This window comes from Dama dama, chromosome 9 (assembly GCF_033118175.1).
Source record: "Dama dama isolate Ldn47 chromosome 9, ASM3311817v1, whole genome shotgun sequence".
Taxonomy (NCBI): domain Eukaryota; kingdom Metazoa; phylum Chordata; class Mammalia; order Artiodactyla; family Cervidae; genus Dama; species Dama dama.
In genome coordinates this window covers 88,719,957-88,738,149 of record NC_083689.1, presented here as the reverse complement: position 1 = coordinate 88,738,149, position 18,193 = coordinate 88,719,957, and positions in this window count along the sequence as shown.

The following is an 18,193-nucleotide window of genomic DNA, read 5'->3' as shown; positions in this document are numbered from 1 at the left end:
TCTTCTCCAACACCACAGTTCAAAAGCATCCATTTTTCGGTGCTCAGCTTTCTTCACAGTCCAACTCTCACATCCATACATGATCACTGGAAAAACCACAGCCTTGACCAGATGGACCTTCGTTGGCAAAGTAATGTCTCTGCTTTTTAACATGCCATCTAGGTTGGTCATAACTTTCCTTCCAAGGAGTATGTGTCTTTTAATTTCATGGCTGCAGTCACCATCCACAGTGATTTTGGAGCACCCAAAAATAAAGTCTGACACTGTTTCCACTGTCTCCACATCTATTTCCCAGGAGGTGATGGGACCAGATGCCATGATCTTAGTTTTCTGAATGTTAAGCTTTAAGCCAACTTTTTCACTCTCCTCTTTCACTTTCATCAAGAGGCTTTTCAGTTCCTCTTCACTCTCTGCCATAAGGGTGGTGTCATCTGCATATCTGAGGTTATTGATATTTTTCCCAGCAATCTTGATTCCAGCTTGTGCTTCTTCCAGCCCAGCATTTCTCATGATGTACTCTGCATATAAATTAAATAAGCAGGGTGACAGTATACAGCCTTGATGTACTCCTTTTCCTATTTGGAACCAGTCTATTGGTCCATGTCCAGTTCTAACTGTTGCTTCCTGACCTGCATACAGGTTTCTCAAGAGGCAGGTCAGGTGGTCTGGTATTCCCATCTCTTTCAGAATTTTCCACAGTTTATTGTGATCCACACAGTCGAAGGCTTTGGCGTAGTCAATAAAGCAGAAATAGATGTTTTTCGTGAACTCTCTTGCTTTTTTGATGATCCAGCAGATATTGGCAATTTGATCTCTGGTTCCTCTGCCTTTGCTAAAACCAGCTTGAACATCTGGAAGTTCTTGGTTCATGTATTGCTTAAGCCTGGCTTGGAGAATTTTGAGCATTACTTTACTAGCATGTGAGATGAGTGCAGTTGTGCAGTAGTTTGAGCATTCTTTGGGATTGCCTTTCTTAGGGATTGGAATGAAAACGGACCTTTTCCAGTCCTGTGGTCACTGCTGAGTTTTCCAAATTTGCTGGCATATTGAGTGCAGCACTTTCACAGCATCATCTTTCAGGATTTGAAATAGCTCAACTGGAATTCCATCACATCCACTAGCTTTGTTCATAGTGATGTTTTCTAAGGCCCACTTGACTTCACATTCCAGGATGTCTGGCTCTAGGTGAGTGATCCCACCATTGTGATTATCTGGCTCGTGAAGATCTTTTTTGTACAGTTCTTCTGTGTATTTTGCCACCTCTTCTTAATATCTTCTGCTTCTGTTAGGTCCATACCATTTCTGTCCTTTATTGAACCCATCTTTGCCTGAAATGTTCCCTTGATATCTCTAATTTTCTTGAAGAGATCTCTAGTCTTTCCCATTCTGTTGTTTTCCTCTATTTCTTTGCATTGATCACTGAGGAAGGCTTTCTTATCTCTCCTGGCTATTCTTTGGAACTCTGCATTCACATGGGAATATCTTTCCTTTTCTCCTTTGGTTTTTGCTTCTCTTCTTTTCATAGCTCTTTGTAAGGCCTCCTCAGACAACCATTTTGCCTTTTTGCATTTCTTTTCCATGGGGATGGTCTTGATCCCTGTCTCCTGTACAATGTCACAAACCTCCGTCCGTGGTTCATCAGGCTGTCTGTCTATCAGATCTAGTCCCTTAAATCTATTTTTCACTTCCACTGTATAGTCATAAGTGATTTGATTTAGGTCATACCTGAATGGTCTAGTGGTTTTCTCTGCGTTCTTCAGTTTAAGTCTGAATTTGATATCATGATAGCCACTAGAAATATAAGTCTTCTCTAAAGAGAAGTCTGAGTTATTATGTATTTTCCATTAAAATATAGATTCATGAACAATTTGGAGTTAGTATGATAATTTTGACTATCTTCATTTAAAAATGAATGTGCACAAACATATATGGTGAATCAATCTGTCTTTGTTCATGTGTGGATTGTTTCAATGATTAATAGACAATTTTTAGGAAAAAAATCTTCTCACCTTCCGAATTTTTCCAGTGTGTCAATCATTTAACTCAAAACGTTATTGGATTTAACAATTAAAAAATGTGATTTGTGGAGTGATTAGCTTCATTCTCATAATGGTTGGATGGCTTTAGTGTTTCAGGCTTTTTCCTGTTTCACCAGTGAATCCACTGAAAATATAGTAAGAGTTGACAGCATAGAACAAATTCACCAGAGTTTGTGATGAAGAAATTAATTGCAAGTTAGGCTACACTCTCTTTGCTTGTGACCTGTGTTCAGGGACACTGATCCCAGAGGGAAATGGAATTAACTTTTGCCTCATATTTCATGGTTGTTTTGTGGTCTTGGCCTTATTTAATGGTTCTGCTCCCTTTAACTGTTTTATTTTTTTATTTTTTTTATTATTATTATTATTTTTTTTCCCAGTGGGTTTTGTCATACATTGATATGAATCAGCCATGGATTTACATGTATTCCCAATCCCGATTCCCCCCTCCCACCTCCCTCTCCACCCGATTCCTCTGGGACTTCCCAGTGCACCAGGCCCGAGCACTTGTCTCATGCATCCCACCTGGGCTGGTGATCTGTTTCACCATAGATAGTATACATGCTGTTCTTTTGAAATATCCCACCCTCACATTCTCCCACAAAGTTCAAAAGTCTGTTCTGTATTTCTGTGTCTCTTTTTCTGTTCTGCATATAGGGTTATCGTTATCACCTTTCTAAATTCCATATATATGTGTTAGTATGCTGTAATGTTCTTTATCTTTCTGGCTTACTTCACTCTGTATAATGGGCTCCAGTTTCATCCATCTCATTAGGACTGGTTCATATGAATTCTTTTTAATGGCTGAGTAATATTCCATGGTGTATATGTACCACAGCTTCCTTATCCATTCGTCTGCTGATGGGCATCTAGGTTGCTTCCATGTCCTGGCTATTATAAACAGTGCTGCGATGAACATTGGGGTGCACGTGTCTCTTTCAGATCTGGTTTCCTCAGTGTGTATGCCCAGAAGTGGGATTGCTGGGTCATATGGCAGTTCTATTTCCAGTTTTTTAAGAAATCTCCACACTGTTCTCCATAGTGGCTGTACTAGTTTGCATTCCCACCAACAGGGTAAGAGGGTTCCCTTTTCTCCACACCCTCTCCAGCATTTATTGCTTGTAGACTTTTGGATAGCAGCCATCCTGACTGGCGTGTAATGGTACCTCATTGTGGTTTTGATTTGCATTTCTCTAATAATGAGTGATGTTGAGCATCTTTTCATGTGTTTGTTAGCCATCTGTAAGTCTTCTTTGGAGAAATGCCTGTTTAGTTCTTTGGCCCATTTTTTGATTGGGTCATTTATTTTTCTGGAATTGAGCTGCAGGAGTTGCTTGTATATTTTTGAGATTAATCCTTTGTCTGTTGCTTCATTTGCTATTATTTTCTCCCAATCTGAGGGCTGTCTTTTCACCTTACTTATAGTTTCCTTTGTAGTGCAAAAGCTTTTAAGTTTCATTAGGTCCCATTTGTTTAGTTTTGCTTTTATTTCCAGTATTCTGGGAGGTGGGTCATAGAGGATCTTGCTGTGGTTTATGTCGGAGAGTGTTTTGCCTATGTTCTCCTCTAGGAGTTTTATAGTTTCTGGTCTTACATTTAGATCTTTAATCCATTTTGAGTTTATTTTTGTGTATGGTGTTAGAAAGTGTTCTAGTTTCATTCTTTTACAAGTGGTTGACCAGTTTTCCCAGCACCACTTGTTAAAGAGGTTGTCTTTTTTCCATTGTATATCCTTGCCTCCTTTGTCAAAGATAAGGTGTCCATAGGTTCGTGGATTTATCTCTGGGCTTTCTATTCTGTTCCATTGATCTATATTTCTGTCTTTGTGCCAGTACCATACTGTCTTGATGACTGTGGCTTTGTAGTAGAGTCTGAAGTCAGGCAGGTTGATTCCTCCAGTTCCATTCTTCTTTCTCAAGATTACTTTGGCTATTCGAGGTTTTTTGTATTTCCATACAAGTTGTGAAATTCTTTGGTCTAGTTCTGTGAAAAATACCGTTGGTAGCTTGATAGGGATTGCATTGAATCTATAGACTGCTTTGGGTAGAATAGCCATTTTGACAATATTGATTCTTCCAATCCATGAACACGGTATGTTTCTCCATCTGTTTGTGTCCTCTTTGATTTCTTTCATCAGTGTTTTATAGTTTTCTACGTATAGGTCCTTTGTTTCTTTAGGTAGATATACTCCTAAGTACTTTATTCTTTTTGTTGCAATGGTGAATGGTATTGTTTCCTTAATTTCTCTTTCTGTTTTTTCATTGTTAGTATATAGGAATGCAAGGGATTTCTGTGTGTTAATTTTATATCCTGCAACTTTACTATATTCATTGATTAGCTCTAGTAATTTTCTGGTAGAGTCTTTAGGGTTTTCTATATAGAGGATCATGTCATCTGCAAACAGTGAGAGTTTTACTTCTTCTTTTCCTATCTGGATTCCTTTTACTTCTTTTTCTGCTCTGATTGCTGTGGCCAGAACTTCCAACACTATGTTGAATAGTAGTGGTGAGAGTGGGCACCCTTGTCTTGTTCCTGATTTCAGGGGAAATGCCTTCAATTTTTCACCATTGACGGTGATGCTTGCTGTGGGTTTGTCATATATAGCTTTTATTATGTTGAGGTATGTTCCTTCTATTCCTGCTTTCTGGAGAGTTTTAATCATAAATGAGTGTTGAATTTTGTCAAAGGCTTTCTCTGCATCTATTGAGATAATCATATGGTTTTTATCTTTCAATTTGTTAATGTGGTGTATTACATTGATTGATTTGCGGATATTAAAGAATCCTTGCATCCCTGGGATAAAGCCCACGTGGTCATGGTGTATGATTTTTTTAATATGTTGTTGGATTCTGTTTGCTAGAATTTTGTTAAGGATTTTTGCATCTATGTTCATCAGTGATATTGGCCTGTAGTTTTCTTTTTTTGTGTCATCTTTGTCTGGTTTTGGAATTAGGGTGATGGTGGCCTCATAGAATGAGTTTGGAAGCTTACCTTCTGCAATTTTCTGGAAGAGTTTGAGTAAGATAGGTGTTGGCTCTTCTCTAAATTTTTGGTAGAATTCAGCTGTGAAGCCATCTGGTCCTGGGCTTTTGTTTGCTGGAAGATTTTTGATGACAGTTTCGATTTCCTTGCTTGTGATGGGTCTGTTAAGATCTTCTATTTCTTCCTGGTTCAGTTTTGGAAAGTTGTACTTTTCTAAGAATTTGTCCATTTCATCCAAGTTGTCCATTTTATTGGCATAGAGCTGCTGGTAGTAGTCTCTTATGATCCTTTGTATTTCAGTGTTGTCTGTTGTGATCTCTCCATTTTCATTTCTAATTTTGTTAATTTGGTTCTTCTCTCTTTGTTTCTTAATGAGTCTTGCTAATGGTTTGTCAATTTTGTTTATTTTTTCAAAAAACCAGCTTTTAGCTTTGTTGATTTTTGCTATGGTCTCTTTAGTTTCTTTTGCATTTATTTCTGCCCTGATTTTTAAGATTTCTTTCCTTCTGCTAACTCTGGGGTTCTTCATTTCTTCCTTCTCTAATTGCTTTAGGTGTAGAGTTAGGTTATTTATTTGGTTTTTTTCTTGTTTCTTGATGTAAGCCTGTAATGCTATGAACCTTCCCCTTAGCACTGCTTTTACAGTGTCCCATAGGTTTTGGGTTGTTGTGTTTTCATTTTCATTCATTTCTATACATATTTTGATTTCTTTTTTGATTTCTTCTATGATTTGTTGGTTATTCAGAAGCGTGTTATTTAGCCTCCATATGTTTGAAGTTTTAACAATTTTTTTCCTGTGATTGAGATCTAATCTTACTGCACTGTGGTCAGAAAAGATGACTGGAATGATTTCAATTTTTTTGAATTTTCCAAGACCAGATTTATGGCCCAGGATGTGATCTATTCTGGAGAATGTTCCGTGTGCACTTGAGAAAAAGGTGAAGTTGATTGTTTTGGGGTGAAATGTCCTATAGATATCAATTAGGTCTAGCTGGTCCATTGTGTCATTTAAGGTTTGTGTTTCCTTGTTAATTTTCTGTTTAGTTGATCTATCCATAGTTGTGAGTGGGGTATTAAAGTCTCCCACTATTATTGTGTTACTATTAATTTCCTCTTTCATACTCGTTAGCGTTTGCCGTACATATTGCGGTGCTCCTATGTTGGGTGCATATATATTTATAATTGTTATATCTTCTTCTTGGATTGATCCTTTGATCATTATGTAGTGTCCTTCTTTGTCTCTTTTCACATCCTTTATTTGAAAGTCTATTTTATCTGATATGAGTATTGCGACTCCTGCTTTCTTTTGGTCTCCGTTTGCATGAAATATTTTTTTCCCAGCCCTTCACTTTTAGTCTGTATGTGTCTCTTGTTTTGAGGTGGGTCTCTTGTAGACAGCATATATAGGGGTCTTGTTTTTGTATCCATTCAGCCAATCTTTGTGTTTTGGTTGGGGCATTCAACCCATTTACATTTAGGGTAATTATTGATAGGTGTGGTCCCGTTGCCATTTACTTTGTTGTTTTGGGTTCATGTTTATACAACCTTTCTGCATTTCCTGTCTAGAGAAGATCCTTTAGCATTTGTTGAAGAGCTGGTTTGGTGGTGCTGAATTCTCTCAGCTTTTGCTTATCTGTAAAGCTTTTGAATTCTCCTTCATATCTGAATGAGATCCTTGCTGGATACAGTAATCTAGGTTGTAGGTTATTCTCTTTCATTACTTTCAGTACGTCCTGCCATTCCCTTCTGGCCTGGAGGGTTTCTATTGATAGATCAGCTGTTATCCTTATGGGAATCCCTTTGTGTGTTATTTGTTGTTTTTCCCTTGCTGCTTTTAATATTTGTTCTTTGTGTTTGATCTTTGTTAATTTGATTAATATGTGTCTTGGGGTGTTTTGCCTTGGGTTTATCCTGTTTGGGACTCTCTGGGTTTCTTGGATTTGAGTGGCTATTTCCTTCCCCATTTTAGGGAAGTTTTCAGCCATTATCTCCTCGAGTATTTTCTCATGGCCTTTCTTTTTGTCTTCTTCTTCTGGAACTCCTATGATTCGAATGTTGGGGCGTTTCACAGTGTCCCAGAGGTCCCTGAGGTTGTCCTCATTTCTTTTGATCCTTTTTTCTCTTTTCCTCTCTGCTTCATTTATTTCCACCATTTTATCTTCTACCTCACTTATCCTATCTTCTGCCTCCGTTATTCTACTCTTGGTTCCCTCCAAAGTGTTTTTGATCTCATTCATTGCATTATTCATTTTTAATTGACTCTTTTTTATTTCTTCTAGGTCTTTATTAAACAGTTCTTGAATCTTTTCAATCTTTGTTTCCAGGCTATTTATCTGTAACTCCATTTTGTTTTCAAGATTTTGGATCATTTTTATTATCATTATTCTAAATTCTTTTTCAGGTAGATTCCCTATCTCCTCCTCTTTTGTTTGACTTGGTGGGCATTTTTCATGTTCCTTTACCTGTTGGGTATTTCTTTGCCTTTTCATCTTGTTTAGATTGCTGTATCTGGAGTGGGCTTTCTGTATTCTGGAGGTCTGTGATTCCTTTTTGTTGTGGAGGATTAACCCAGTGGGTGGGGTTAGACGATTGGCTTGTCAAGATTTCCTGGTTAGGGAAGCTTGCGTCAGTGTTCTGGTGCGTGGAACTTGATTTCTTCTCTTTGGAGAGCAATGGAGTGCCCAGTAATGAGTTTTGAGATGGGTCTATGTGTTAGGTGTGACCTTGGGCAGCCTGTATGTTGATGTTCAGGGCTATGTTCCTGCGTTGCTGGAGAATTTGCGTGGTATGTCTTGCTCTAAAACTTATTGGCTCTTGGGTGGTGGTTGGTTTCAGTGTAGGTATGGAGGCTTTTGGACAGTCACTTATTACTTAAAGTTCCATGTAGTCAGGAGTTTTCTGGTGTTCTCAGGTTTTGGGCTTAAGTCTCCTGCCTCTGGATTTCAGTTTTATTCTTCCTGTAGTCTCAGGACTTCTCCAACTATACAGCCCTCCTTTCGAAGACAATGGGCTGCTTTTCTGGGCGCCTGATGACCTCAGCTAGCGATCAGAAGTTGTTTTGCGAAGTTTGCTCTGCGTTCAGTTATTCTTTTGATGAATTTGTAGGAGAGAAAGTGGTCTCCCCGTCCTACTCCTCCGCCATCTTGGCTTCTCCCCTTTAACTGTTTTAAAAGGAAAGAAACAGTCATGTGGCCAAAGAAGAAGGTTTCAGAGAACCTAGAACTCTCTATATAGCATTCAGACATTTGGAAGTTTTTTTTTTTTTTTTTAAATAAACTTATTAATGTGTTTGTTTATTTTTGGCTGCACTGGGTCTTCACTGCTGTGTGAGGGCTTTCTCTAGTTGCTGTGAGCAGGGGCTTCTCTCTGGTTGTGGTGCAGGGGCTTCTCATTGTGCTGGTCTCTCCTGTTGCAGACCACAGGCTCTGGGGTGTACAGGATCAGTTGTTGTTGCACAGATGCACAGGTTTAGTTGCTCTGCAGCATGTGGGATCTTCCTGAACCAGGGATCGAACCTGTGTCCACTGCATTGGCAGGTGGATTCTTAACCACTGGACCACCAGGGAAGTCCCTGGAAGTCTTGACATGAGATTTAGTTTGGAAGGCACTCTGAAAAAGCACTCTGTGAATTATTCTTTTCCACTGAGCCCACATAGGAGCAGTGGAGGTACATCTTAAATTTCTACCAAAAGATAAGTTCATGACTTAAAACGTTCACACCAACAACATCGCTAACATCAAATTGCCCTTTAGAGGAAGGTAAAAATGTAAAAGCTGTAAGGAATGGAAGCAAAGAGAACAGCTGATCACACCACTGTTTCGACAACATCCTAAATTGTGATAAAGCCTTGATCATGGCTGTGTCTCAGTTTCTAGCCTCTGAGTCAGGTTCGTACCTTCTGGTGTGATTTGAAATGACTCCAGAACAGTTGATGATGCCTCATGTTAAACTGTGAAAGACATTTTATTTAGCAGACATTTTGTCTCTCTAAGTCTAGAAGGTTATTTTTTTTTTTTTTCAGTTCATTTTGTCCTCTTCATTTCTGATACTAACTCAGAACATCTTTGTTCATCAGAGGATCTGCTTTATTCATTCCAGCTTCTACGTTTAGCTCGGGATATAATAAGCTCTCTTCTCACAGAGGAGACTGGGCCAGTACATTATGGATGATTCAGTCCGTTACCTTTTCAGGTGGAAGAGGTATTGCAGAAACACTGCCACTGGAATTCTGTTTCTAAGATTATAATTTTATGCCTGCCTATAAGTTCTGTTTCCAATCCTGTTCCTGGATTTTCAATGAACGAGTGAAGGGAAGTAAAGAGCAGAGAGGGCAGATTATTGATACAAGTTTCTATCAGGACTTCTTCCTAAGATCTATCTACTCAAGGGTAATGTAATTTCAGGAGACACTAAAAGACACAGAACACCGTCTTCTTCTAAGGGCCAGTCTTGCTGATGATAACGTGCTGATTGGCTAGAGTCCAGAGAGGTGCCTTCCTCGGCCCCTGTCCAACTCGAGGCAAGTCAAAGGTACAGGTTGCTACTAGAGAACTCCAACCAAAAACTTTAGGGAACTGTCAGGGAAATTGGTTTAGCAATCTCTAGTGATTTTGTCTCCAGGCTAAGCAGCCTGGCTTTAGGAAAGCACAAAAGCATTAGAAAACACAATGTTTTAAAAGACAGTGGTGATATGTCTGGGAGTCCAATGGGGACTCTGATGCCTGCTAAAGGGACCTACAAAAAGTTCCTAAGTCAACTAAGACCTGAAGAATAAGACCCTAAGAAGATGAGGTTTCTCCAGGGCACCACTGAGATAGAGATATGACACAGGCTTTTAGGGGGAAACCAAGAGTCCTGTTCACTTCAGTCTAGTTCCAAGTCTATGGTGACTTTTTATGATACCCCCCTATACTGTATATGAATTTGGGTCAAGGAAAAAGAAATGTACAAACTCTTTTTCTACCTGCACATAGAGGGGTACATTGAGGCTGTATCTTTTTTTTTTTTTTTTCATTTTAGCTAAGTCTACTTACATCTGTGTGTGACTAGGGGAGGTAGTTGGGTACTATCTAGGATGGTGCAGGTCACTTTAAGAGAAAATAGATGAGAGGATGAGGAGGAATAGAGTGGCTAGAAAGAAATGTTGATTTTTTAAATCCCAAATCTATCATTTCATAAAACAATCTTAGCCATTTCCCAGGTCAGTTTTCTCATTTCTCATAAGGATATACCACTTCCTGTTCCTGATTTTTTATGCAAATGGTGTGATATTTCATTCGTTGCTTATGAAGAAACATAGTGAAGAATATAATGTAAAACAACAATTTATTTACGTATCTTTGAAGCACAAGCTGGAATCAAGATTGCTGCGAGAAATATCAATAACCTCAGATATGCAGATGACACCACCCTTATGGCAGAAAGCAAAGAAGAACTAAAGAGTCTCTCGATGAAAGTAAAAGAGGGGAGTGAAAAAGTTGGCTTAAAGCTCAGCATTCAGAAAACTAAGATCATGGCATCTGGTCCCATCACTTCATGGCAAATTGATGGGGAAACAATGGGAACAGTGACAGACTTTATTTTGGAGGGCTCCAAATTCACTGCAGATGCTGACTGCAGCCATGAAATTAAAAGACACTTACTCCTTGGAAGGAAAGTTATGACCAACCTAGATAGCATATTAAAAAGCAGACATTACTTTGCCAACAAAGCTCTGTCTAGTCAAGGCTATGGTTTGTCCAGTAGTCACATATGGATGTGAGAGTTGGACTATAAAGAAAGCTGAGTGCCGAAGAATTGATGCTTTTGAACTGTGGTGTTGGAGAAGACCCTTGAGAGTCCCTTGGACTGCAAGGAGATCCAACCAGTCCATCCTAAAGGAGATCAGTCCTGAATATTCATTGGAAGGACTGATGTTGAAGCTGAAACTCCAATATTTGGCCACCTGATGCAAAGAGCTGACTCATTTGAAAAGACCCTGATCCTGGGAAAAATTGAAGGCAGGAGGAGAAGGGGACGACAGAGGATGAGATGGTTGGACGGCATCACTGATTCGATGGGCACGAGTTTGTGTAAACTCTGGGAGTTGGTGATGGACAGGGAGGCCCGGCGTGTTGCAGTCCATGGGGTCACAAAGAGTCGGACACGACTAAGCAACTGAACTGAACTGAACTGAGTGGAGAGGAGTTGCAGCTATTTGAAAGGTGATTTTATGGAGTCCAGACTAGCTGCCAGAGCAGGCTAAGACCAAGTAATTTATCTCAGAATGTCCCCTTGCTTTGTTCTGGCATATTAATGGAAAAAGTTCTAACATTCATTTTAATGAATAATTAGTTTGGGGGGTATCTCCTGTACAGATTGTAGTCTTGTATTGCAGAGCTGAAATTGAATGATTTCAATACATTTGTTTTCAATGCCAACATAAATCAGAGATGAATTACATCTAATCAGTAAAATGGGTTTAATACGTGGCCTATAGGTTGTGGGAACCAATTAATATTTGTAAGCATATTATCTAAGTTCTTAAGTGAGGGCCATTATAGAAGTTGTATTATAGTAGATTGGGTTCAAGTTAAAAAACAATTCTAACTTGTATAGTGCTTAGAGGAAGAGGAAAGTAGAAAGACAAAAGCCATTTTCAGTTAGGCTAATAACTTTTATCTTGAAATGTAACTTGGATATTACAAAGAAGAATAAAACACTTAGAAAACAAATAACACAACTAGTAATGAAAAGATTTACAAAGAGCTTTTTTTCCCCCATTCCCTCTTCCAAAGGCCAGCCTCCAAATTAAATCCTAGGCTAAAGTTTTAAACTGTTCGCTGCAGACAATTGCCACTTTCCAAATACGGACTGCCAAGAGCACAAAGAGCAAAGTTTAGTCAAAGTTCATTTTCAGGTCATCCACCCTGGAACCATCAATCTGGACAACCTCTGGGTAACCTCTTCCAAGCTTGTGGACTGGAGCGGGATCCTTTGCAGCCTCATTAGAGCATGCAATAATTAATTTGTCTTAAATAGGAAATTAAACAGTCATGTACAGTGTAGAGAGGAGGTCAGAAAGTGGATCTTGAGGTGCATTGACGACCTCTGTTTGCGAGTCCTCCCAGGCCTGCAGGGAGGCGGGGCAGATGCAGAAGAGAAATAATTGTGTAGGACAAATGTTACAAAACCTCCATGACACAAAGCATCCATAAATAGGAGAGAAATTTGACCTGAGAACAAATCGCCAGTGTTTTTAATTTTGCTCAGGCATGCCTGTCTTTCAGAAGACTTAGGGTGAGAACTCGGGCAAAGATGACTTCACAAATCCAGTGTGTATTAACCCAGAAAACTCACCGTTGTCCTTGAACTTACTATGGATTGTATCCTAGACTTGTATTCATGAACTAGAGATTCTGTCATGAGAAAGTGGGAGAAAAGGTCTAATGTGGAGTTCTACTGAGTCAATGTTATTTGTTAATTCATGGTGAATCAAACCATTGTCTTCCATGATAGCATTTTGACATAATTGGAGTTGAATGGATAACATTAGCAACGCACACAGGCAATTTTACAAAATAGATAAAATGGTATTTATTTCTTAGCAATAGAAGAATGCAAGGTTTTTCCAATATACTGTTTCATCTAAAACCTGTGATATCTATCTCCCTACCTATCTATCTAGAATTTTACTATAATAAATTTCATTAGCTGAAAATTAATTTTTACATAATAAAATAGAAATTAAAAAACCATGACATTATGTAAGTGAGGATATGATAAGATTTATAGTCTTTTGGTCTCTTTATATTTTTGATGAACTTAGTGCAAGGTTAGTCTTTAATGGCAAAGTATAGGTTAAGTAAAACTTTAAAAAATTAAGTTTGTTATGTATGTGGTAAAGAACAAAATTTAAATTATGAGATAAAGCTAAATTGGAAGAGGAATTGCTCAGTCACAAGAACTGGAAAACAAAAGTTTCTGAAAACTTAAAGGGTACTAGTCAAGAAATAGCATCATGAGAAAAAGATCAAGTCATCTCCAAGTTCATTGACTATGTTGTCACAGATATAGAAAAACCACATCTTTGAATATCAAAAGCTCTGAGCATTAAATTGCTATTTGATTTTAACTCTTTAGTACTTTCACATCATGCTAGCATTTTTAATGCTAGCACCTTAATCCCTATTTAAGGGATCATTTAAATTTTTTTCCTGAAAATAAGCAGTCATCCTGTGCTTTGGGATTTTTTTCTTTTTTTTTTTGAGGTATAATTGACCCACATCACTACGTTATTTCCTGATGATTCATAGTGAATCAATAACATAGTGATTCAATATTTCTATACCTTACAAAATGATCATCATAATAAGCCTACTTACCATCTGTCACCATACAAAGTTATTACAATATTATTGACTATATTTCCTCATGGTGTACATTTCATCCCCATGACTATTTTTTTTTTTTATAACTCTGTTTTGTGTTTGTTCATTTGCTTTTTGGGTTCCACATATGAATGAAATCATTTGGTATTTGTCTTTTTCTATGTGACTTGTTTAACTTAGTATAATACTCTCTAGGTCCATCCATGTTGTTGCAAATAGCAAGATTACATTCTTTTTTCCTTTGTCTATTGATGGACACTTAGGTTGCAATGATGTCTTTACTATTGTGAATAATGCTACAATAAAACATAGGGGTGCAGATATCTTTTCAGGTTAGTGTTTTATTTTCTTTGGAAAAATAAATCTGGGATTTTTAAACATCAAGTTAACTGAGGAATAACTTACAAAGAGTTAGGTTCACTCTTTTAGGTATACAGCTCCAATAACTTTGATAAATATATACAAATATATAACTGCCACCACACTCAAGATACTGAACATTTCCATCATTCCATAAAATTCCCTTATGCCTCTTTGAGGGAATCCCTTTTCCCTATCTCCTGGCTACTATTAATATAATTACAGTTCCTTTAGTTTTGCCTTTCCAGAATATCACATAAGTGAAATCACTCATGACTGTTTCTTGTCTTATTTCACTTAGCATAATAAAAGTTTTCATCTGGGGGATAAATTCCTATAAGTGGGATTCCTGAGTCATGTGGTAAATGTATATTTAACCTTATGAGGCTTTATATTAAACTGCTAATCTATTTCCCAAAGTGGCTGTACCATTTAACATTCCCACTAGCAATGTTTGAGAGTTCCAATTGGCCTGTATCTTTGTCCACACTTGACATTATCAGCTTTTGAATTTTAGAAATTCTAATATACACATAGTAGTAGTTCATCATGGTTTTAATTTGAATTTACCTACTGGCTATGATGTTGAAAACTTTTCATTACCTTATTTGCCATTTGTATTTCTTCTTTGGTGAAGCCAAAATCTTACCATTTGCTGAAAAATTTCCAATGGCTACTCACCTCCGAACTTATTGTTAAATGAGGAAAATAAAACTTTGTGTTGGGCCACTGTTCTTTGTTGCATGAAGCTCAATAATCATAACCAAAGTTACAATCTTCTTTTTAAATTAAGATTTTGTGTTCATATTCCTACATTCTCTCTTCTCATTAATGGCATTGCCATTACTGCATCATCTAAGCCAGAAAATTAATCCAGTTTTTTTACTTTTACTGCTTTCTTATCTCCCAAGGCAACAATTCACATCTCTTGAAGGAACTTTTGCAATAGCCCTTTCACTAGTCTCCATATTTCCCCCCATATTGATGTTAGCTTTAGCACTTTAAAATACAGTTAAAATGCTGAATTTCTGCCTAAAACCTTTGGTTTATTATCATCTGTAGGAGGAGATCTGAAGGTCTTAGCATGGCATGCCCAAGCTTTCACAACTCTTCTCCCATCTACCTTCTCTGCTGGATCATCTGCCTCTACCCCTCCCTTCCCTTTTCTCACTCACTCAACTTACTCCTTCACTCACTCACATGCTGTTCTCCTATGGAACTGGATTGTTCATCCCTCTGTTTCACAACTCAGGGTCCTTGATAGGTTTGTTCTGTTGAGAAAAGCCTCCCTCCCTTTTCTCATCTGAACAACCCCTATTCATCTTTCAAGGTCAGGGTCCTATGTCACTTCTATAACACATTCCCCAATTCTAAGAAGTGTTACCCTCTTTCCTCCATCTGTTTCCATGAAACTCAATTCCTTCCTTTATTCTTGTACCCTCTCATATTATGTCTTTATGTGATGGTTTCTCCTACAGAATGTTTGAAGTAGATAATGAATATGAATGCTACTCTGAGATCTCTGAAGCAAGTTCAATATGATATTTTAAAAAAATCTGTGATTTAAAAAATGTTTACAGAGTGATAGTGATTGCAGTATTGCCATGGTTTATTGTATACTTTCAAAAGTGAAGGGAATGCTGAATCTGAGTTAGGTGTTAGTGGAAATATTCAAATTTGTACCTGCTTTTTTAAAGAATCCGTTATAAGATGTGAAGTAGAGAAGAAGACAAGGATGGAATCCTTAGGCATTCTAATGTTTAAGGGCTGAGCCCAGGTGATGTGAAGAAGGCTGAGAAGAAATAGAGAGGTAGAAAGGAAATTAGGAGGGTGATTAATTAAGTCAAGGAGTTTAAGGGAAGAGGCCAAGTGATATTAGTATTTAAAAGAGCCTATAGGACCTGATCAACAAAAACCTTTGCTTGAATGATCTCTGACTTTCACGGCAGCCATTAGCTTTATATAGGTTTGGGAGGAGTAAGTTATTTTTTCCTCTGGCTCATCAGATCATCAAGTTTGGATTTGTAGAGCTTAAAGACCAAATTCTATAACACAAAAGATAACCTTGAGGCCTTTTCTAGCCATAAAAATACCAGTCTCATAAAGTGATTAAAAGTGATAATGTTCAGTCTATAAATTAATCACGGGAAATGTGGACATAAATTTCAGCAACTTTGTGTCATTATGAGTTTGTGTAAAGGATTTTGTTAGAAGAAATAAAGACTTAGGACCACGTGATGCGTGAACTATGTTTCTAGATAAGGAGACGGCTGGGCAAATGACTCCTTGTTTAATCACCTGTTCTATTTTTTATGATTTAATATATGACTCTCTTTTACATGATTGCATTTTAGATTTGATTGATTTTGGTTTTTAATTGTTAAATATGGAATTGATTAGACTTAGTTTTATGAGAATATAATTGGCTGTAAATTAGGCTTTGGTAAAATTTAAATCGAAAATATATTAGACAAATTCCTTAATCTTTTTTTTTTTTTTTTTTTGGCCTCAGTTTCTTCATTTGTAAAATTAAAGCTTTGGACTAGATGACCTTGAAGGTTCTTATGAGGTATAACAGTTGAAAACTACAGTTTTATGTGGAGGAAATAGCTATGTAGTTAATCAAATCCTTCATTTTTCAAGTGATTATTTTGGCTTCTGAGAGCTTATGAGAAATCCCTTCATTTATGACTATTTGTATTCATTATCTAGACATTGTCCTCATATAGATGGAGGCTAGTGATCACGTCAGTTCCAACGTGGAAAATGTCTTTCTTTCCAGTAGCCAAGTTTTAAACATGAAGGATGGTAGCAGGGTTTAAGCAACCAGGGCTGTCTGACTTACCTATATTGAATTACTGCAAAAGTCATGTTAATTTTTAGAACTGCTTCACATCTTGAGAAAACGTAATGCCAGGAGGCCTGGCAGGTCGCACCGCCTGTGGAGGAAGCCGCTTGCCTGCGCCCGGTGGCTCTGCAGGGTTGTTGGCTATCCTCAGCCACAGTCAGAACTGGCTGCCTTTCATGCCATTGAGTCAATTGCTCAGAATTTGGAATATGCTCCCTCCAGCACCTGAAGAGGCATGCCCACTGCCATTCCTCTTTCTTTGTGGTGGGAATACCATGATGGAATAATTCGTGTTTTATTTTTGAGGGAATGTTTCAGACCGCTGGACCCCTTCAAGCCTCACTGCTGTGTGAAGTCCCTGAATCTCTGTAAGATTTGTCCTCCATTCTCTGGGCTACAGTCCATGAGGTCACAAAGAGTTGGACATGACTGAGTGACTGACTAACTCTGGGACACACCAAGGCCTCCACTTGCCAATTCTTGCTCGTCTGATTTGATTAACATGTCATCCATATAGTGGGCCAATGTGATGTTTTGTGAAATGTCCAGATGATCCAGAAGATTCGTTTGGACTGTATTATGACTGAGGGTGCAGAGTTAACATAGCCTTGAAAGTGAAAGTATTGGTCAATCAATTGTGTCTGGCTCTTTGTGACCCCCTGGACTGTAGCCCACCAGGCTCCAGTGTCTATGGAATTCTCCAGGCAAGAATACTGGAGTGAGCAGTCATTCACTTCTCCAAGGGATCTTCCCAATCCAGGGAAGATCAAACCTGGGTCTCCCACATACCAGGCAGATTCTTTACCATTTGAGCGACCAGTGAAGCCCTTAACATAGCCTTGGGGGAAATTAAATGTGCGTGATTGTCCATCTGACGTGAATATGAACTATTTCTAATCCTCTTTCCTTTTAAAAACAGATTTATATTTATCCATTCATTCACTTATTTCTTTTTGGCTACATGGGATCCTAGTTGTGTGTGGGATCTTTTTTTTCTTTTGTTGTGGGTCACTGTCTTCTCTTTAGTTTCTCCCCAAGGGCTTAATTGCCCTAGGGCAAGTGGCATCTTCGTTCCCTGACTAGGGATAGAAGCTGAATCCCCTGCTTTGAAATGCAGATTTTCAATCACTAGACCTGATCCTTTTTCTTGATAGGAATAGAAAAGATCACATTTGCTAGATCAATGTCTGCATAGTTTGTACCTGAGGCTCTATTAGTCTGCTGTAGTAAACATACCATATCTGGCACAGTAACTGCGTTTGGTTAGGTTTTTGATAGTCAAATGTCATGTACAGGATACATCTGACTTTGTGGAATTCATTATAGATACCATGAATTTAAATGAAAAGTGATGGTGACCACTGCCTCTGCATTCTTTAGGTCTATAAGATGGTACTAACCTCTCCACTACCACCAGAATGAAATTTTTTAGCTGCGGAAGGGAAGTTACACAGATTTTCACTGGGCTTTTTCTCCGATGATAGGTTTTACCCTGTATGCCAAGGACCAGATATGGAAATATTTTGATTCCAGTTATACCTCTGGAGACCCAGGGAATGACCCCTATGGGCCTAGTGAACCTGCTGTAAGCCAA